The sequence below is a fragment of the Lissotriton helveticus genome, chromosome 4_1 (genome assembly GCF_964261635.1).
Source record: "Lissotriton helveticus chromosome 4_1, aLisHel1.1, whole genome shotgun sequence".
NCBI lineage: Eukaryota > Metazoa > Chordata > Amphibia > Caudata > Salamandridae > Lissotriton > Lissotriton helveticus.
Window position 1 is genome coordinate 270,518,945 of NC_136063.1, and position 22,207 is coordinate 270,541,151.

At 44.6% G+C, this 22,207-nt stretch overlaps 1 long non-coding RNA gene across 1 annotated transcript in view; it reads left to right on the top strand.

Moving 5' to 3' along the window:
• Positions 1 to 1,837, top strand: part of LOC144828519 (uncharacterized) — a 154,001-nt gene extending 152,164 nt beyond the window's left edge. Inside the window, exon 3 of the long non-coding RNA XR_013610479.1 lies at positions 1,600 to 1,837. This is a non-coding gene — a long non-coding RNA (uncharacterized LOC144828519). The remainder of the gene's footprint in view (positions 1 to 1,599) is intronic.
• Positions 1,838 to 22,207: the final 20,370 nt, after the last annotated feature.

Sequence of the window (22,207 nt, forward strand, 5' to 3'; positions counted from 1 at the left end):
CCGTCTCACCTCTCAACTAGAGCGTTTCTTCAGCTGGATGCCGGATCCCGGCGCGCTAGCAGTGAACGCATTTCTCCAACCCAGGTCAGGGATCAATGCTTATGCCTTTCCCCCATTCGCAATGATCCAGAGAGTTTTACAGAAAGTGAGACAAGACCGATGCTCTCTAGTTCTAATAACTCCCTTCTGGCCGTCACAAGCGTGGTTTCCCACTGTTCTGGAACTAACTTACGAACTTCCCTTTCTGATTCCTTCCCTGAAAGATCTCCTTACAGACGTAAACGGAGACCCTCACCTCATGACCCTATCGGGGAGTTTGAACCTTCTTGCTTGGAGAGTGTCAGGAGATCTAACGAGGTCTCAGGACTTTCGTCATCAGCTTCTACTCTCCTCAGAGAGTCTTGGGCACTGGGAACTCACTACAGATACAACAATATCTGGAAATCTTGGTTTCGTTGGTGCCTGGAGAGGGATTTGGATCCCATACAGACACCTATCGTTGATGTAGTGAACTTTCTGGCTGAACTTTTTGACAAAGGTTTGAGTTATAGATCGATCAATTGTTATAGATCGGCTATCTCTGCGGGTCATGTTCTTGTTAATGGCAAAACAGTCGATAAAAACGTAATTGTTTGTAGGGTTATGAAGAGTATTCGTCTCAAAAGACCCCCGAAGTCGAAATATGATACCCTCTGGGATGTGAATTTGATTCTAGATCTTTTCAATTCTTGGCCCGATAATTTTCTTTTGAATAGAAAATGTCTCTCTATTAAACTTTCCACTCTTCTTTGCCTTATCTCTTGTCGTAGAGTTTCTGACGTTAAAGCTTTGGAAATCTCTAACAGATTCTATAAATTGTTTGGAGTCAAATTTGAGGTCTGAAGAAGAACCAAGACCATGTCCGACTCAATCTTCTATCCTCGTTTCGACCCTTGTCCGAAACTATGTGTAGTTGAATGTATGAAAGCTTATGATCTAACAATGTCTAACCATCGTCCGCTTAATGAGAATCAGCTTCTCATTTCCTTCGTTAAACCTCATCAGGCTATTACCTCCACCTCAATTGCTAGATGGGTTAAGTCTGCTATGACTCTAGCAGGTATTGATATATCCAAATTTCAAGCTCATTCTCTCAGAGGTGCTATGGCAAGTAAGTCACTTTGGTCCGGAGGTAAGTTGGATGATATCCTTAAAGCTGCTGACTGGTCTAACGCTAGTACCTTCACTAGACATTATTGTAAACCAATTGAACACATGTCTAATGTAGTTTTACAAGGCTACCAACATGCATAATGTAGCCTCCATTCTTGTAATGAAATTGCGATTCTCCTATTAACATGCCTAGAGAATCTAGATTTCATTAAAGACACGGAGGCTCACATTATCCCACCCAACCCATTCCCTGTCTGGTTTTGGGTGTCTCTTTTATATACTGATTACTCATGTTTAGTTTGCTCTTGTTTTTTCTCATTGAAATGTTATTTCAATTATATTTGCTTTGACATGTATTTTACAGATGTTCAATTTGTTTCTCTTAAATTGTTTCTGTGATTACTCCGTTCATGTGGGTACAATTTTCATTGTCTCCTTTCTTTTCAGATAACCCTTCTAATTGAATTACGTCGAAGGTTTCATCACTGACTGGTGCCGTGTTGATTTTCATCTTCAGTTTCGTTTCATTTCACTCCATTATTCTGGATCTTCTTTTCGCCTGATTTAAAAGAGGCTGATGGTTGCTATGCCTTATGTCTTACTTTATCTCTGTGTTCTCATTGGAACCTTTGTATTGTGATGTGACTGGCTTGGATCTGCAATTAAAAGTCATTGCATAATGTGAGCCACCGTGTCTTTAATGAAATCTAGATTCTCTAGGCATGTTAATAGGAGAATCGCAATTTTTCATGACACACCTGAACATTTTCTACACAGACACACAAAGTTAGCAGCAACACTTCTTCTCCATCTCCAGCCATGGACTCACATTTCGCCTGCCTCCCAAGCACTCCACTGGCTCATAGTGGCACTGCAGACCTGACTGATGGCACTCAGAATTGCACCTGCAGCTCTTTCAAATTCAGATTTGATGAACACACCTATAAATGTAAAAACACAAAACCAGATTGTGGTAGTGCTCAAGCAAAGGAGCACAGGACTTTCCGCAGGTGTTCCTGCTGAATGGCTGCATTCAGTAAATCCCCTAAGGGACTTTCCTAATATCATGTGGTTTTACTTCCATTAATGTATGTGTATGTATGTATTGATATTTGTATGGCACAAGCCTAGCACTGACACAAAGGAGTGCTGTACATTAGAAGAGTGGTTGGGAAACGATTGTAGTTCATGTACGTCAAGTCTATGACTTCTGAACTAGGCAGTATCCCTGCTGAGAAAGCATAACGCGGTGGCTTGGTTTGATCCAAAGGTCTTGCTATCAGAAGGATCATCAATTTTCAGCTTCTGATAGTTAATGTCAGGAATGCAGAATGTGCCCAGCTAGAGGACAGATGTGATCAGAACAGCTGCCCTTTGCTCCAGATCATTAAAGCCTATCGGTAACAAGCGATGGTAGATCAGGTAACCTAAGGTGCTGGACCACATGGAAGGAATTCCTGGAACAGTAAGTACTGGGGCTTCATGCTGAGGAGGATAGTAGGGTTGAATATAAGAGAAATCTGAAACGAGATCCTGGCAGGAGATGTGTGAGTTTGAATTAGAGTATTCCCATTCCACCCATAGGAAATCTACCTATCTGTCAGGTATTGGGCATGAAGTGAGTTTGATAATAATCTGCCTCACTTCCTTGTATGCTTCTACACCTACACCTACATATATTGAGAGCCAGCATTCAAAATATTGCTCATGGAAAGAGGAATGGATTGGAGAGAGAGGGAAAGAGAGAGAGAGAGAGAGAGAGAGAGATGTGGGGAGAGAGAGAAAAAGCTCAGCTTTTCCATACAAAATTTGGGGATACAAAGTTCTTAGGGTGTTTGACAGTGATGCATGATATCATTAGGTTCGTATGTCATTGTTCATAGATATGTGTCTCAGGTAAATTTGCAACATTATAGGTAAACATAAAAAAACTCAGCCTCATCCCTCCCCTTTTGGAGTTTATATTCACCAGCTTCCATTTGGCAGGGCTTCGTGAACCTAGAGTACTTTAATGAGAGGAATTGAAGGAAGTAGGGAAGCAGGCAAAATAAGCGTTTGGAGGACTTGTAGGAAACAGAAGCGGAAAATCAATGATGTCTCAGAGGCCAAGCAGAATGAAATGCATGGAAGCCGGAGGAAACTGCAAGGGAAAAAAAAGAAAAAAAGTGTGGGACAAAGTCTTGTGAATGTACTAGCCTGAACAAGGACAAGCTGCGGAAGAATTGCTGCCAGGCGCTAATAAATGCCTTTCTTGGTCCTAAATATGTCTCTTCCTATGTTCAAACAGACGATATGCCCCTTAACCTGGATGCCAAACCTCCCTCAGCTCTGATGCTTGTGCCACCACAAGCCGGTTTTTCCTCAGACACTGTCCTGAATAGCTGCACCTAAAAGTCGAGTTGATCTAGTAACTATACACTGCATGTTCCCTGAGTTCCTAACACTATCTGATCAGAAATTACAAGAAGGCCCCAACCTCACCGAAGAATGAGCCTGGGAAGCAAGTCTATCAGAGAAGGCATCCTTTTCATAAAGGACAAGAAAGAAGTCAAGGTGATCAAGGAAGGAAAGAGTGGGATCTACGTATGGAGATGATCATTGGATAGGAGCCATAAATTCAGGAAACCAAATGATCGTACCAGGAGAGGGAAATCAAAGTTGTGCACCAGGATCAGACATGGAAAGTGAAATGAGGACAGGGTCAAGCAAACACCTACAATCTGAAGGTCGTTGCCATCAAGTGCAAATCAGTAAAAGATCAGAGGAATCCAATGCATTCCACAGGCAGAAGTAAGTGAGTTCATGCGGATGTCAGTTCAAGTACACGTGAGGAGGGAAGATTGTTGGGTGCCAACTGAGCCTCCACTATGGCACCCACCTCTAACAAGAAGCAATGCTTTACTAAGCCACCACACAAGAAAAACAGATGCAGTTCTCACACAACAAGCAGGTATAAAACAGTAAATCCCAAGAAATACATCATATAAGATACACTGATATGAATAATGAAAGTCATCACCTAGCAAAAGCAACAAAGAAGAGGACGTCATTCGGCAAGCTTCAGTATTTATAGGGTAGCCTTCCGGTGGAGTGGTTCTTAGGAATTAATTCACACTGAGAGAGCTTCTGAAGTCCTACTCTTCAATTTTTTATTTATGCATTTTAGCATCTATATTGGATGTAAGTTTTTATGGGTTTTTTGTTGGTAGAGTTTTTAGTGAAGATGTTCAGTGATAACTGAGTCGTTGTTTATTGTGATAAAATTCACTTTTTGCCTCCCTGTGTCTTACTAACTGGGCAGGTAGTCAACAAAGACCTCGGCCTCTTCTCAGAGCGTTCTTAGTGACCTCAATATTTTTTGGTGTCAAGAAGAACCTCGCCACCAGCATGACTCACCCTTCTGGCCTGCCACTTAACTTCAGTCACGTTCTGTGCAGTCTGCTACAGGGCCTGTTTGAGGTTCTGATCCATCCTTCCATGCTCATCTCTTAAGTGGTCTTCTAGTTATGCTGACTCTCTGCCTACAGCATGCCTCCATACTGGCTGATTCTCCGAGTCTTGTCAGTATAGCAAGCTCTGTGGTTCTCCAGGACTCTTCCCAGTATGCTTCAGACTCTCAATGGTCTTGCAATCTCTCAAGAAGAGTTCTAGTGGGCTGTCACTTTCTTCTCGGAGAAACTGTGGCCCCTATCAAGTCCCTACAAACTCTTGCTATACTATTTTTGCAGGAGACCCTGTGCCAGTTGTGATTGTTTCTCCCCAGTTGTGTCAGGTTGCTTAGCTTAGGGTGTAGGTGGGTCTTAGCTCACACACTTGTTTGAATTTCACCACACTTACCTTTGCCCCGCTAACTCTTTCATCTTTAGGGGATCCATCTCTCAGCATGTAAGAGTATTCTAACCCGCCACTTCCACTTTTTGGCTTGCCACCAATTAGGCTGCCCTTCTGTAGTGTGAGTCAAGTGCTTACTTCCCCTTCCCTGTGGGCATCCTGGCAGATTGCACTGAGGGTTAGCACCTCCCCCCGTTCTGATAGCTAGTTCTGTTTTGGGCCCTTGTTGCCTTTCACTCTCCTTCCTACCTGCTGTCTCTCCCTTCAGTCACACTCATCCTGTACATGCTGGACCCTACAGTGCTGCTTTTCTCTATGCTGCACTCTGGATACTGACTAGTGAAAGACCCTGATTCAAAGGTCCCATTTCCTTTGGTGTCAGCATCGACCTCTCTCAACCACCACTTATTCCTGGATGACCCCTCACTGTCATCTTAAGGATTTTTGAGGCCTCCGGACCCCTGTTCGCAACGACTATGAATTTTGTTGGCTATTTTCGGATGAGTCAAGCGTGCATGATGCCAAACAATCTTGAATGATATGTTCCATTTTAACCAATGAGGTAACACAAAAACATTCAAAATATGTACTGGCTGGGGCCGCAGAATTCTTAAGATGACACTCAGTATAGAGGGACAGGGATTGACGTAGCAGTAGTCAGAGAGAGAGGAAAAGAAGTTGAGATAGAGAAATAGACATGATATAGAGAAAAAAATCACATCCCCAGGCAGCCAGGGGTGGAATAAGAAATAGTTTAACGCTTGGGAATGCCACTCTGGTTTCCCAAACAGGCTCCTGCAGCATGGGCGGGTGGGGGGCAATCTTTCAGGGGCTCCCGTTGTGCCCAAGACCAATGAATATCTATGCGATAAGAGAGACGCCAGGGCCCTTCATCACATTCTGTAGGGGGGGGCATCATTTTGCGTTACGCCACTGTTGCCGGCTCCTTGGAACATTGCACCTTCCTGTGACTCAATCAGTCCCCAAACAACTAAGGGGCATTTAAAATTTTTTAGAATGACAACCAAGCTGGCGGTCGTTCCTGTTAATGCATTTTTCTGTTTGGTGCAGGGCTCCATCAGTGGGACAGAGCCCTGAACCCAACAGGTTCCTTTTTTTATTTTCAGAAAGAAAATCCCAAAAAGGGATTTTCTTTTTGAAAATAAAAAATGCAATGCTGCCCTCTCCATAGGAGTGAAAAGCATTTATGGCAGGGGAGCATTTAATAGTTGTTACTGGCCTTTACTGCCAGGGTTATCCTGATGGTGATCAGAAGTGAAAACTGACCTGTAATTCCGTCCTTCTAAATATGGTGTGGGGAATTACAGGTCTGCCACTGGAGATGGGGTTTAATCATGCTGAAAATGAAATAGTCTCTTCCGTGATTAACCCTGAGGTCCACCTGCAATTGAATTTGGCGGTTGGACCGCATTCTTGGCAGTAAGGATACTCCATTTCATTGCCACAGAGTACTCTTACTGCTAAGAGTTACATTGGGCCTCCTCAAACACCCATCCTCATTATCCAGCCAAGTGCACGTCTTTGACTAACCTGCTGCCTCTCCCCTACCACCAGCCTCTTGACCACAACCACATTTTCTGCATCCAAAGCATGGAAGCTTCAGATCAACTATCCCAACCAGTGCTCGGCACCACTCACCCAAAAAACGTGGGGGCAGATGCCACACCCACCTTGCCCCCACAGTAGTCTCCTTGGCAATCTCCACTGTGCTCAGCCTCTGTGTAGCATCAGTGTGGGTGGGAGCTACTGTTGTACTGACAAGTTGTTCTTGTTTCTTTAAGAACAGCTTGTCTTCCTGTGTGCCTGTCCTCCGGTGCTGTTTGTGTTCAAGGTCCACTCCACATTCTGGCGTTGTGAGGAAACTGTTTACTTCGGCAGTTACGACGAGAGCACCAGAATGAGCGGTTGTGGGTTGCTTATTCTCCCACGCATATTTCTTGAATAAACGGATGTTAAAATGCCATCTGCTTCCTGATCTTCACTTTCAACATTTGGCTACGATTGATTACCTTATTCTTCGCGACCCACCGACCGGCTCCAACCATTTTCAGCCGTTTTCTGAATTCTTCGTGGCTGTCTTCATCGTGCCTCTTCTACATCGAATCTCCTGCTGTTAGCTGTGCCTCCGTCAACGTGACGACGCACTACGTATAAAGACGAGGGATTTCGGGAAATTTTGGAGTGATTGGCATACCCCGCTTATCTACGATTCACAGCATTTATGGTTGGCTAGCAACCTGAGTTAACTTTGCCGTTTCTTCGTTGAAGAACACCGTTTCTTGTGTTTCTTTCTATGCACAATCTTACATTGAGTCTGGTAAGCATTGCTGCGCTTCGGTGACAGGCACACCTTTTCATTATACTTTTATTCTTCGTTTGCCTGCCAATTCCCTGACAGGCACACTATCCTTCAATTTGTACTGTGTTTTTGAACGTGCCAAACCTGCCTGCACATTCAGTCACTTTCTACTTGGCATCTTTAGATACGTATTACTTTATATCTATGGCTTCTAACAATCAGTTACTTACCATACCAAATTTTCTCGCTGCTCCAGGGAAACCAGTCATACCTTGGAAACATTGGCTCAATATGTTCCAGAACTACCTTATTTCCAATGACGCAGTTGAATATGATGCGAAAAGAAAGTTTGCTTTACTATATGATCATTTAGGATTTGAAGAACAACAAGTCTTTAACAATTTACAGCAGATTCAACCACCACCAGGTGAACAGGAAGTATGGAATGTATATTCAGAAGGATTAGCTAGTCTTACCAGAAAATTTGCAGAAGAACCTAGTGTTCTTTTAGAACGTTTTAACTTTATGAAAAGAAAGCTTAATATGGATGAGTTATGTTATGTTAATATTTTGTAAAGTACGACAGCTGGCCCAGCAAAGGGGTGTCCCGGCGCTGACAGCAGTAAGAGACAAACGGGGGTGCGGCAGGACGGAATACAACCAAGGGAAAGGTATGTTTGAATTGTCTCTCCGAAAGCTAGGTAGTTGTTCAGGCTGCGGATCTGAGTGGGGAGCAAGTTCCAGAGTAGAGTCGCCAGATTACGGAATGTGCGTCCACCAGTATGTGCCCTCCTTACACAGGGGACAACTACCAAGTTTTGCCCCAGGGAACAGAGCTGCCGTGTCAGTACATATGGCAGTAACAAATCAGCCAGGATTCCTGGAGTGGCTAATTTCAGGATCTTAAAGGCCAAGCAGAGAGCCATGAACTCAATCCGCCTGGCCACCGGCAACCCATGAAGTCGGTGAATCGCATCCGACACATGACAGGCTCTGCGGAGATCAAGGAGAGTTCTGGCGGCCGTGTTTTGAACCCTCTGAAGTCTCACAATTTCAGCCTTGTTAGACCCTAGATAAAGCGAGTTGGCATAGTCCAGCCTTGACAAGATGATGATTTGCCGTGTGGGTGCGTCGAAAAACCCAGTAAAGGTTTGAGCTGAAGAACCGGGTTATTTAAGACCCAGCGGCGCCAGGGGCACACCCAAAGTCTTCGGGTTCACCTGTCTTAGAATATAGAGACACGGGACTCTTCGTGGTGACGTCAAAGATCAAATTTATTGACTGCAGCCAGTAACAGAAGTCGTAGAAATCATCACGGTATGAGTTCTCAGGAGACTGCTCAATTTTACAAAGCAAGCCATCCCTTTTTATGCTTAAAATCACATTCCAAACAAATACCTTACATTTACAAACTGACCAATCACATGTATCCACACCAAAAGTATCGCATGACGGTAAAACCCACTTTTCAATTACCCGGCCCACGATCAATCATCGGACAAACCCAACATTCTTCTTAAGACAGGCCGAACGAACCCATAATAAAAAAGGCCACAACCCATATCATAAATAGACCATAAAGGAAGAAACAGAAACAGCTGGGAGTAGGATAAGACATATTTGTGTGTAGTAAAACTTTACGATGCCCTGCGCTCTGATTTTAGTCTTGATCAGCTAGCGGGCAAGAACTGGCTCAGCAAGGTCGGCTTCAGGCAACGAGGTCAATTCACTTCGGGTCATGTAGAAGTCAGCACAAACCCCAGCTAAAGGACACGAGTCTTAAAGGCTCATTCAGCCACAGTTCATCGGCCTATGTGAGGGCAACCACAAAATGGCTGCCTTGCGCAAAATGGAAACTATGGTTTGGAGCAGAATCTTCAAATACACTGCGAGTCTTCGTGTGTAACATGGCGAAAACACTCATACTTGCCGAACTCATCAGTTACGGTTCCTTGTTACCCAAATCGTAACGGAACCATGACATTTAGAACACGGGTTCAGAATTCATGGAACCTCAGACCCTCCTGTTGCCCTTACATAGGCAATTACTCAGTCTATATCTGAGTATCCAATGATCATCAGAAGCTTCCATCCCCAAACCGATAATAGTCCCCAAAACCATCCAGTTAATGACCAATCTCCTTTGTCCACATGTATAGACTCGGAGATCTTATGTAACTTGGAAATGGCCTCGTATACTGTCGGAGCATTATCTGGGATAAAAACGCAGCAACTCGATTGGATCACTTTACATACTCCACCTCGATCTGCGAGTATGACGTCTAAAACCATACGATTCTGTAACGTCATAAGGCGATCCGCTTGAAGCTCAGCTGTCAGATTACTAAGGGCACCGGCAGTTTCGTTTATGGTGGATTCAACCACTCTAGTCAATTGCCGTAAGCCTCTACTGTTAGCCATAGGTCCCCAAAACGGTAAGAAACCCTTAAAGAAGTCTCCCACTTCCTGTCCAGCGGTATCTTCCCGATTGAAGACACCTCTAACAACTCTTGTCTTGTGGTAATCTGCAGCAGCAGTATACATAGGAGGCAACAAGTATCCAACATAACACGTTCCTGAAAAATCAGGGGGAAACCATGTATATGCTCTGTTGTAACAAACAAAATACGTGCCCTTAGCTGCCAAAAACTGCGGGGAATATTGAGACGTAAAAACATACGTCTGAGTACAAACACTCTTCCCCAGCTGAGCTTTCGGATTTTTGCCATTACCTTGCAGACACAATTGACCTCGGTGGGGTACGACCCAAATCGGAGGTGACCTCTTTCGTTTCTGCCTTTCACTCAGACTAACACTGTAACCGGTCGTGTTCCATCCAACATAAGCCGATAACTCTTCCTTGGGAATATAGTCCTGTACGTATCGATATCTCTGCTCATATTCATAACTCCCTTCACCAAGGCTTGATTACTCAAGTTATCTCTCATAGAATGCAGAGGATAGACTTCCAGGGCGTAAATGAACATAGTCTGAAAAGCCCATATCGACCCATTCTGACTAAACGGTAGGATCAGATAGGGAACAACTCTATCTGTAGTATGTGGCAGAAGACCACATACCCAACAATTAGTAATGTTCACTACCAACTGATGTTGGTGCAGTAGCTGTATGAATGTGTTATGTACAAACTCTGACCTTCTAATCTGCTCGTGTTCGGGTAAGATATGAAAGGAATGCAAAGAAGTAGTAGTAGGAAAAGTCGTAGGTTGAGAAATGGGTGCAGAAGTCAATTGAGTAGAGAAAAACAATCCAACCCACCAAAGTTAACGTCATGCTAAAAAACATCAGAATACATGTAATCAGAAAGTACTTGTTATGCATTATTTTACATAGTTTCATCTTAAAGTTCATTTTCTCAGCAGCTCTCTCTGTCCCGAAAAACTCCATCCTCTAACTGGGCTGTTCGCGGCGGTTGGTTTTCTTCTGCTAAGGAGTGCATCTGTCAGCCCAGGGAACGCCCTGAGACCAACCAGAACCGTCGACCTTGTGTCTACATGGCTGCAATCCCAAGTCTTTACACCGCGACCCTACAGCTGAACCCGGATGGCGGTTGGAAAAAAGGAAAAAGAAAGGATCAAAACAGTTTTTTGGCTGAGAGAGTGCAGTTCTAAAATCAAAAAGGAATTATTTTCTCTTTATAAATCCAGTATTTCTAGGTCGTAGATTATAACGGTTTTTACCAAGCTCTGTCTGGTTCTGAAATAGCAGTTCAGGCTCGGTGGTGTCCAATCTCAAAGGTGAAGGCACAGCTGCTTGTAAGACATCATCGTCTTCTTTCTCAGACCCTCTCCATACCAACTCAGCATCGCTAAACTGTGTGAATTTCGGCAAGCTTTCAGTCTCGGTGTCTGCAATACCATCGAGGACCCACTGGTCGTACGGCAGAGGTAAAGGTACCCTCTTACAATGTACGCCGTGGATCCAATTTTTCTTTCCAAAGACTTTCACAGACGTTCTCATAGCCAACAGTACTTGGTGAGGGCCTGTCCAGCGGGGCTGGTCGTTCTTGGTTCGTTGAAAATTTTTCACGAGGACCCAGTCACCAGGATTGATGGTGTGACCTGGGTCCACAGAGGCTGGTGGTAGGTTATCGTGAATCTGTTGATGCAAGACACGCAATTTAGCCGTTAGGTCATACAGATAGTCCACCAACACAGGATAGTCAATATCGCTAAATTTCGTTGGTCTCGGCACTCCCCACACATTTGCCGGTCGACCAAAGACAATCTCATATGGACTAAGTCCGATTCGGGAATGCACTGTAGTTCTAGTTGACAAAAGTGCCAACGGCAAAGCATCGGGCCACTGGAGGCTAGAACTCGCCTGAATTTTGGCTAACTTTAGCTTCAAAGTACCATTGTAACATTCCACTAATCCAGCTGATTGGGGATGATTTGCAGCGTGGAATTTTTGTCGTATGCCCAAACCCTCACACACTCTCTTCATGATCTTCCCCACAAACTCACTTCCGTTATCACTCCACACCATCCTTGGCAATCCAAACCTAGGGAAATATTCTTTGAGCAAGACTTTAGCTGTGGACGAGGCCGTATTGTCTTTTAGGGGCTATGCCTCTACCCATCTAGAAAAGGCACAAACAACTACAAGGACGTATTTCAAGTTGTTACATCTCTCCATGTGGATAAAATGCAATTGCAGAACCTCGAACGGATACGTCGGAGGCGCAAAGTGACCAGCTGGAGTTGGAGTTCCCTTACCTGGATTATACATCAAACACACCATACAATTCTTGACCACATTCTCAGCACATTTAGGAATTCCAGCATTCTGCCATACTGGAGTCAACAATTTACAAATTCCTTTCGCACTAATGTGAGACAACAAATGTGCCATCGTAACCACCGCAAGCACATATGCATCTGGCAACATCCATCTTTGGTGTTCTGATAACTCAACCCAACAACCAGTCGAATCCAATCTACCCGTAGTTTCTCTCCACACACTTTTTTCATTTTCAGTGGCTTCAGCCTGGATTGATTTCACACTCTCAATCATATCTTCACACATTCCAGTTGCACCGATCCATCTCGCAGGGCCTGCAACATACATTCGACTCATCACATTTCTCTCTGTTTCTTTCGCAACTTCATCCGCAAACGCATTACCGCGACCAACATCATCCGTAACCTTCCGGTGAGCACTACACTTCACAATCGCAACTTGCTTCGGCAAAGTAAGTGACTCCAGAAGCTCATTCACCAACTGCCCATGTTGAATCTTAGTCCCATGCGATGTGAGAAATCCTCTTTCTCTCCACAAGCGTCCAAAACTATGTGCTACAACAAACGCGTACTGACTATCGGTATACACATTCACTCTTTTTCCCCTCGGATAAAATACATGCTCTAGTTAATGCAATCGATTCTGCTGCTTGCGCCGAATTATGGCTCACTCGTGCAGTTTCAACAATCGTACATAATGTAGTCACGGCATATGCCGCAGTCGTATCGCCATTCGGGAGCTTGTAGCATGACCCATCCACCCATAGCGTACCATCAGGATCCGAAAGAGGAGTATTTTTTAGATCGATTCTCCCCTTCATTTCCTCCTCCGTCCTAAGAAAACAATCATGCTGTTCCTGACCATCTGTGTCCACAGAAATCGGCAACAATGTTGCTGGATTCAATACATTACACCGCTTGATGTGTATATGACTAGCCAAAAGCGTCAACTCATAGCCCGACAATCTCGCACTAGTAAGGTGCTGAGTCTTGGTTCTATTTAACAATGTATCCACTGCATGTGGAACCATCACGACCAACGTGTTATCCATCACCAATCCAGCAGACTGTCGGATAGAAACAGCCGCTGCCGCTGTAGCTCTTAAGCAACTTGGCAGCGCTCTAGCAACCGGATCTAAAGTCGACGAGAAATACGCACATGGACGCTGCTTATCACCAAATTGTTGAGTCAAAACTGATAATGCACAACCCTCTCTCTCGTGGACGTAGAGCGTAAAAGGCTTACTGTAGTCAGGAGTACCCAACACTGGAGCAGAACACAACGCATCACGCAACTCAGAAAAACTTTTCTGACAATCGTCAGACCAAGGAAGGGGATTCGGTATATCCTTACAAGTCAATTCCAACAGAGGTTTTGCCAACAAGGAAAAATTCGGAATCCACTGTCTACAATACGATGTGATACCCAGAAAAGCACGTACCTCTCTCTGCGTACTTGGCACAGTCATTCGAGCAATCGCTTGAATTCGTTCTGGGGTCAACCTTCTTCCCTCCTTCGACAAGAGATGACCTAAGTAGGTCACCTCTTGGCGGCAATACTGCAACTTTGAAGGTGACACTTTATGATGCAAGTCCGACAAATGTCGTAACAAAGAAAGAGTAGCCCCTTTACAAGTTTCCTCATCATCAGCAGCCACTAATAAATCGTCAACATACTGAATAAGAGCAGTACCAGCAGGCAGCACAACAGTATCAAGCTGAGTTTTCAGAGCCTGGCTATAAATGGAAGGACTTTCGCAATAGCCTTGAGGAGCGCGTTTAAACTGGAAGCATTCTTCAGATCTATAACCGAAAACCAGGCAGCTGAGGCAGGAATCATAGTCAGCAAAGCAGTAATGTCCGGAACAACAGGAAACTGTGGCACGACAATTTTATTAACCTCTCGAAGGTCGATCACAAACCTGAAGACAGGTGGCTGAGAAGAGTCAGTGCGCTTCAGGACAGGTAAAACGGGACTGTTACACACATTACCTCTCGTTTCTTCAATCACACCCTTCTCAATTAAATCATAAATGATCGCTAAAAGCGCTCTTTCACCATCGCTTGAAATCCTGTATTGGGGAATACGTGGCAATTTGACATTCACTTTAAGCGTTACAACGTAAGGTGGGATCTCCAAAAGACCCACATCATTAGGACCAGTAGCCCAAAGAGTATCAGGGAGAGAACTCAATTCCGGTGGAAGCCGATCTTTAGACAAATACATCGGAGAGATCACTTTCTTACCCAATGTAAGGAGAACAATGCAATGTCGCATTCAACCTTTTCAACAAATCCAAACCTAACAAATTCTCACCACAACCTGTCGTTAAAATGAGAGGTGCTTCCAATTCACGAGGCCCTATAGAAAGAGACAAGGGACTAGAAACTGGATTACGAACTGGGGCGCCAGAGAATCCTACCGAAACATTCGTTAAGCCAGACAAAGGTGTGCCAGGGAGTTTAGAGTGCATTATAGAACTCTTCGCTGCACCGGTATCCAAAAGAAAAGGCGCTACCACACCTGATGTAACTACTGCAACATAAGGCCCACTCTGATCTACTGGAACCGACACTACTCCCTCTCTTTGTCCATGGCTGTCCTAGTAATCATTATAGTCAGCATTCTCACTCTCAACATAATAGTCATCAGCATAGTACTGAGTCGACTGACCAGATGCAATTTTCTGTTGATCAAAACAATTCATAGAATTCTGTGGGGGAAAGGAACGTTCGTTCTGAGGAAACGCACCACGTCCTCTACCCCTAGACACTTGCTGAAAACCACCACGGCCTCTCGGGGCCGTCATACCACTCGCGCGCTGTCGCAACACAGGGCACTCAATTTTATAATGACCTTCCTCCCTACAATACGCACACTGATTCAAGCCCAAAGGTGGTCTTGGAGGAAAATACCCAGCGTTCGGTTGCGATCTCTGAAATGGTGGAGGTTGCTGAAACTGTGGGCGTTGCTGTGACTCTTGCTGATTCGAGCGAGGCGGATACGCCTGCTGCAAAAGAACCTTTGTCATTAAGTCTTTAGTCTTCTTCTCTACTCTGTCTTTTTCGTCCTTATCCCTATTCTCATAGTACTGTGCAGTCGCCAATATCTGGGCCGATGAGGAAACAGCCCAAGAACTCTCAGAATCTTTCAACTTATTACATAGTTCAGGAAGTAAGTTGAAGACAAACTTATCTACGAACAATCTTTGCCCACCTTCCGTACTCATATCCTGACCACTATGATCTATAAATGTCTCTTCGAATCTAGTGAAGAAATCAGATACACTTTCGTCCTTCTTCTGCTTACAGGCTGCTAACTTGTCCCAATTTACTCGTAACACTGGCATCATCGTTTTCATAAGATCTAGAATTCTGCCAGGTAGATCTGCCACTAGAGCCTCAGGCTTAGCACCACCAACTTGTCTAGCGTTCGCAGCTGCAATATTAAGCCATGAGTCACCTAATTCAACTGCATGATCCTCATAATGAATCTTTGCCCATAGAGGTTGAGGTACTACATTACCCAACAGCATATCTATATCTGCCAAATTCATGATGCATGCGTCAACTGTCTGGGACAATTCTTTGTAATAGCCTGCTGGATTCTTACGGGGATCAGGTAAAGACTGTTTAAGGGCCAAAACTTCTACTCTCTTCCAAGGCTCATGTACCCATACTCTTTGAAAATGTGCTGGTATAGCTGGGGGAACATTATTCGGACCAGCAGCTACCGTACCCCTCCATACTGGAGGAACTTCTCTCATCGGATACTGTCTCACTTTCCTCCTAACTGCGGAATCAGGCTCAAACAGTCGCTGAGAAGGGAAATCGCTCCTAAACGCAAGTATCGTCGCAACTGCTTTCTCAACGCCGAGACCCACTATCGTCCCTTTCGCAAACTCGGACTGTACATTAAGCAACTCCAACGGGACCTGACCCGATTCAATATCTTCCCATTCCTCACGGAGGACAGTGCACATAACATCAAAAACGTACCTTTGTTTTGGTGCCTCCCACTGCTGGAAGACATCCATAACTGACTCTATGTCATATCTCGAGACATTCGAAATCCATCTACGAGCCAAAAGATCTAACACCGCCCGTTCTTCGGGACCAGGAAGCTGGCTACATAATTGTTTACGTGTAGAAACAGGGGTCATCCTCAATGACCCAAAGAAAGGAGACAAAAGACCAGTAACAGTATCAGTCATTCTTTGTCGAGCAGAAGGAGATGCTGTCATAAGGACGGGAGACAAAGTGTTTTGAGGTGATAAAAACGTAGCAGTAGTAGGAAGAGAAATCAAAGGTACAGGAGAGTAGGATACAGAAGTTTGAGGCAGAACTGATAGCAAAGTCGGCGGCCCCAGAGGAGGCTGCGCCGTAGGAGGAGAAACCAACTGAGGAGGAGCTGGCGGTTGAGCAAGACCAGTAGGCGTAACAACTGGAGGTGGAGGGGGTGCCATAGCGTTCTGTGCATAAGGGGGCGGTAATCTCAAGAGATGCGACATTAAAGGGTCCTTTTCAGGATCCTTTGTTGCCTTCTCAAGAATAGGTGGCAATGCTGGGTAACATTTATCAACACCGTCTTACAGAACCCCCAGACCTCTGCATTTTTTCAGGCCAAAAAGTGAGTAATTTTACATTTTCTGTGACACAACTTACCCCACACACTGTGTGCTTGTTTAAGGTCCAAATGGTTTAAATGCATATTTTCACTCCAATGTATTCGATTGACAATGTATGCTCATGGTTAAATTCTTTAGAGTTGTTTGAAAAAATTTCTTTTGGAGTATACAAGCATAATCATGCAATTATCAGGCTTGTTTTTCACTAAGTCTTTATTCTGTTGTGGCTAACTGTAACACTGTATGATGTCAGACCAATACGTTAGACTACATCAATATTTATGTTGTCTTTCAGGTACTGCCCCCGACGAAGGGCCGCGTGGCCCGAAATGCATTGGGCATGATCACTTATGGCAGTAAAATTGTAAGATATAAGTAAATGATAGATGTGATTACAACATTAATTCAATGAATTCCTTGTACAACTCATATGAGAGTGAATAACTACAGAGAATATAATTTAATGTGATTGAAATCACACCTTGTGTTGTGTTCATTTATTTTTGAATTTCATTTGTTGAATTTCACATGGAAACTATTTAGCATTACTATTCGCAGTCCAAAAGGGCAACAGTTACGGTGCGCAGATGGCAAGCTGTTCAGCTTGAGTCTTTCATGTCTATTTTTCAAGGCGCAGTATGGGCATTGCGTCCTCCTCTGCAGCACGCTTAGAGAAACAAGTTAAATTACGATTATCATTGTAAGAAACTGGAGTGCCTCTCCCACTACTAATTTTTAACATTTATCAATAGCCATATTAAGTTGCCTATCTGATACCTCAATTGCTTTATCTTCTTCGTCTTCTTTAAACTGCCTGGCAGCTTGCATTATCGACGACCCCTTTTCTCTCTTATCTCTTTTAGCTTGTTTGATTTCTCGTTGTCTGGCTTCTTTACGCCAAAGGCGAAAGGAGTCAAACATTGCCGGCCGGACTTTCTTCCTAAATCATTTCGTTTCTAGATTATCTAAAATCTCAGTGTCAAAACTACCATATTGGGGCCATCGTAAAACCCCATTTTTTCTGGTGTAGTGGACCCATACTTCATTGAACGTAATGGGACCCACGCCGTGTTTAGAATAAAGTTCATAAGTCGGAGTTCCAACTGGAGGTATCGGACATGAATCCTCCAATCGGGAATCCCTGTTACAACCACAACAGAATATTCTCCTAATTTTGCTAAGACTAGGCATCTTCGCTCACTAATCTAGCTTCAAACTTCAAGGGATTATCTACAACGATAGTCTCGCAAATATACGAGTCCCCCGGCTTTGGAAATTGCAATACCCAAATCAAAGACCCAAAAAGCAAGTATTCAAAGAACCAAAATACAAAGAACAACAAAGAACAGGGAGCGACCCACGTATACTTAACTAAGGTATCAGTCACGTCACCAGAAGACCCGTCTATCGTCTCGCCTTACAAAGCTGCACACAGGGGGGTCCAAGACAGGGCGACAGTCAGGGCAGCGGTCCTTCATAGCCGTCTAGAAGGCGGGAAACCTCGGAGCAAAGACCTTCAGTCCACGTTCGACATACCGGGGTCGATGGAGTGGGGGCCCTCTTCCGGAATTTCCTCACGAAGCTCTTCACGATCTTCAGGCTTGGACCGGTACCGCTTGATGTCGCCCCACGAAGGCGCCAACTGAAGAACTGGGTTATTTAAGACCCGGCGGCGCCAGGGGCACACCCAAAGTCTTCGGGTTCACCTGTCTTAGAATACAGAGACACGGGACTCTTCGTGGTGACGTCAAAGATCAAATTTATTGACTGCAGCCAGTAACAGAAGTCCTAGAAATCATCACGTATGAGTTCTCAGGAGACTGCTCAATTTTACAAAGCAAGTCATCCCTTTTTATGCTAAAAATCACATTCTAAACAAATACCTTACATTTACGAACTGACCAATCACATGTATCCACACCAAAAGTATCGCATGACGGTAAAACCCACTTTTCAATTACCCGGCCCATGATCAATCATCGGACAAACCCAACATTCTTCTTAAGACAGGCCGAACGAACCCATAATAAAAAAGGCCACAACCCATATCATAAATAGACCATAAAGGAAGAAACAGAAACAGGTGGGAGTAGGATAAGACATATTTTTGTGTAGTAAAACTTTACGATGCCCTGCGCTCTGATTTTAGTCTTGATCAGCTAGCGGGCAAGAACTGGCTCAGCAAGGTCGGCTTCAGGCAATGAGGTCAATTAACTTCGGGTCATGTAGAAGTCAGCACAAACCCCAGCTAAAGGACACGAGTCTTAAAGGCTCATTCAGGCACAGTTCATCGGCCTATGTGAGGGCAACCACAAAATGGCTGCCTTGCACAAAATGGAAACTATGGTTCGGAGCAGAATCTTCAAATACACTGCGAGTCTTCATGTGTAACATGGCGAAAACACTCATACTTGCCGAACTAATCAGTTACGGTTCCTTGTTACCCAAATCGTAACGGAACCATGACATTTAGAACACGAGTTCAGAATTCACGGAACCTCAGAGCCCCGCATATGCCCAAAGCATGTGGCAGTCACCTTCTTTGTTTGGACTTGGAAATTGAGGGCCGAGTCCATCCATACCCCCACATTTTTTACCACCTGCTTGGGAAGGGGTGTCACCGAGGGTTTCGGCCCACCAGTGCTCTCTCCAAAGCTCGGGGTCGTTCCCTACCACCAACACCTCCGATTTGTTGGCATTGAGTTGGAGGCAGTTGGTGGTCATCCACCCGGCGACGGCCGCGAGATTGCTCCAAAACTTAGGGGGCGCCTCGTATGGGGTCATCCGAGAGAGCCACCACCAACTGTGTATCGTCGGGGTAGGAGACCATAGTTAACCCTCTACTCTTGGCTACCAACGCAAGGGGTTGGACGTACAGGTTGAACAATAGTTGGCTCAAGGAGGAGGCCTGGGGCACCCATTGTTTGATGGCATTAACACCGGAGCTAAAAGGGGGGCAGTCACCTGAAACGTCCTCCCTGCGAGAAACGAAGAGAGCCAATCAAGAGCAGGCCCCACTATGCCTGCCACCCCCAGATGTTGCAACAAGATGGAATGAGAAACCGTATCAAATGCCGCACTAAGATCCAGTAATTTCAGTACCGAAGTGCGCCCGGCATCTAGTGCAGTCCACAGATGTTCGGTCACAACCAGAAGCGCTGACTCCTTGCTGGGACCAGGACGGAAACCATTCTGGGAGGGGTCCAAGATGTTGTTAATGTTCAGGAAATCTGTTAATAAGGAATTGATGTAGCCCTCGGTGATCTTAGATGCCCAAGGCAGGAGGGAAATAGGGTGGAAATTCTCTGGTTTAGATGCATCCAGGATGGGTTTTTTGAGCAGAGGTACCCCTTTGGCGTGTTTCCATGTACTGGGAAACTGAGACCTACCGCTGTGGCAAGAGATCTATTAATCACCTGGCCCAGTGGTGCTAGAAGTGCCGGCAGGATTTCCCTGAATTGATTGGGCTTGAGAGGGCCGGCTGGAGAGCCTGATTTGATTTTGCTGCACAGCGAGAGAAGCTGCTCTTGAGAGATAGGGGGAAAGGCTGCAAGGGTACGAGTGGTGCAAGGACTAGGTCCAGTACATATGCCCGTTTGGATCGGCGGAAACAATTTATAGATATTTTCCACCTTCCTAATGAAGAAGGTAGCCAGGCCTTCACACTGCTGGTCTGATGTGATTTTGGGTGTTGTAGAGGAATTTGGGGATTTGAGGTCTGCGGGTATTAAAAAGATGCTTTTTGCAGGTTTGCAGCTCTCTCTGATTTTCTGAGCATGGTAAGCTGCCTGTTCAAATTGAACGGCCCTATGATAGCTTTTAATAGAAGCCCGATAATTCCCCTTTGCGACAGGGACGAAGTCCCGTCTCCAGATTCGCTCTAGCCTTTTGCAAGCCTTGCGCATGGTCCACAGTGAGTCATTGTACCACGTGCTAGATTTAGATTTGTGGTTCTTAAACCACCTGGTAGGGATCAGTGCGTCCAGGAGCTGGAGAATCCAGTCACAGAGCAGTGTGTTAGCAGCCTCCGGGTCAGCCGGCAAACTGGGGGTATTAGTGGAAAGAAAGACACCAAGTTGGTCCCAGTTTAGTTTGTGCCAAGGCTGCTTGAGAGAGGATTTCTGTCCCATTTTCCGGAGGGGTGTGACATCCTGGAGAGACATGGAGACGAGGAAGTGGTCGGTCCAACACATCGGAATGGGGGTATGAACTGTGTGAGAGGATAAGTTAGAGAAGACCAGGTCCAGCAGATGGCCAGCAGAGTGGGTGGGTTCTGCAACCAGTTGGGTTAACTGGCATGTCGAGAGGTCTATGACAAAATTAACCGTCTCCATGTCCAAAGAGTTTTCTAGGTGTAAATTAAGATCCCTGATGATGCTGAAATTAGCAGGATTCACAGACAGGGAGCTAACTACCTCAATTACATCGGTCCTGAAGTTTCTTGACGGCCCAGGTTGCCGATATACTAGGAGCCCCGACATGGTGTAATTGGGGCTAAAGGAGAACCTGAAACACGCGCACTCACAATCAACCACCACCTCTTTCTCCAGTGTGCAAGGATAGCAGGATTTGAAGATGACTGTAATTCCTCCACCTCTAGTCAGTCTGTGGAGGATTACATTTCTGCTTTAAGAAAATCAGGCTCAACTTGCAATTTTGGTGCTGGTTTAGGTACATGTTTGAGATATCAGTTTGTTTACAGTTGTTCATAAAAAAAATGGCTAAAAGTATAGAGAGATCTATAACTTCTACTAAAGCAATGTCTAATGATTCTTCTTTTAGCAGTACGTCGATTTCCGTCATCTCAGATGAAGGTGATCATATATCCACAATTGATACGCGGAATAAAGAAGCTAGAATACCATTTAAAAAACCTAACACTTTTTGTTACAGGTGTGGTTATCGCAACCATATGGGCAATAATCTGAATTGTCCTGCTTCTTTCAAGCGATGCACCAAATGTGGTAAGATGGGGCATTTCATGTCAGTTTGTAGAAGCTCAAAAAACACTGTTAGAATTATCTCAGTAGAGGCCACCCCTGATACTTGTGCACGTGATTTGGCTAAAGTAGTACTTACAATTTCTGAGGATACCTCAGATCAGATTATTATCAAAGGCCCGTTTTGTCAAGCAACGGTGGCTCATGTTCCCATAGAAATGATGGCGGACTCGGGTGCACCAATTACTATTATTGCTGATTGGCTATTTGCAAACAAGTGGAAAGAGAGACAATTGTCTGAAACAGATATTCCCCTAAAAGCTTTTGGCGTTCAGGATATTAATATGTTAGGATACTTCATTGATGTTCTGTCCTATTTGTGTAGACAAATTACAACCAATATCTATGTGGCCATTAAGGGAAAAAAATATCATTGGCTGGAAAGATTTGGAAAGGTTGGGCATCATTCTAGTTCCCGGTGCAGAGAATCCCATTTTTATTGCTGAAAATTTTAAAAGTGATGTGGAAATGAATGTACTTAATGTTAAAAAATTCCAAAATATTTTTTCAGAG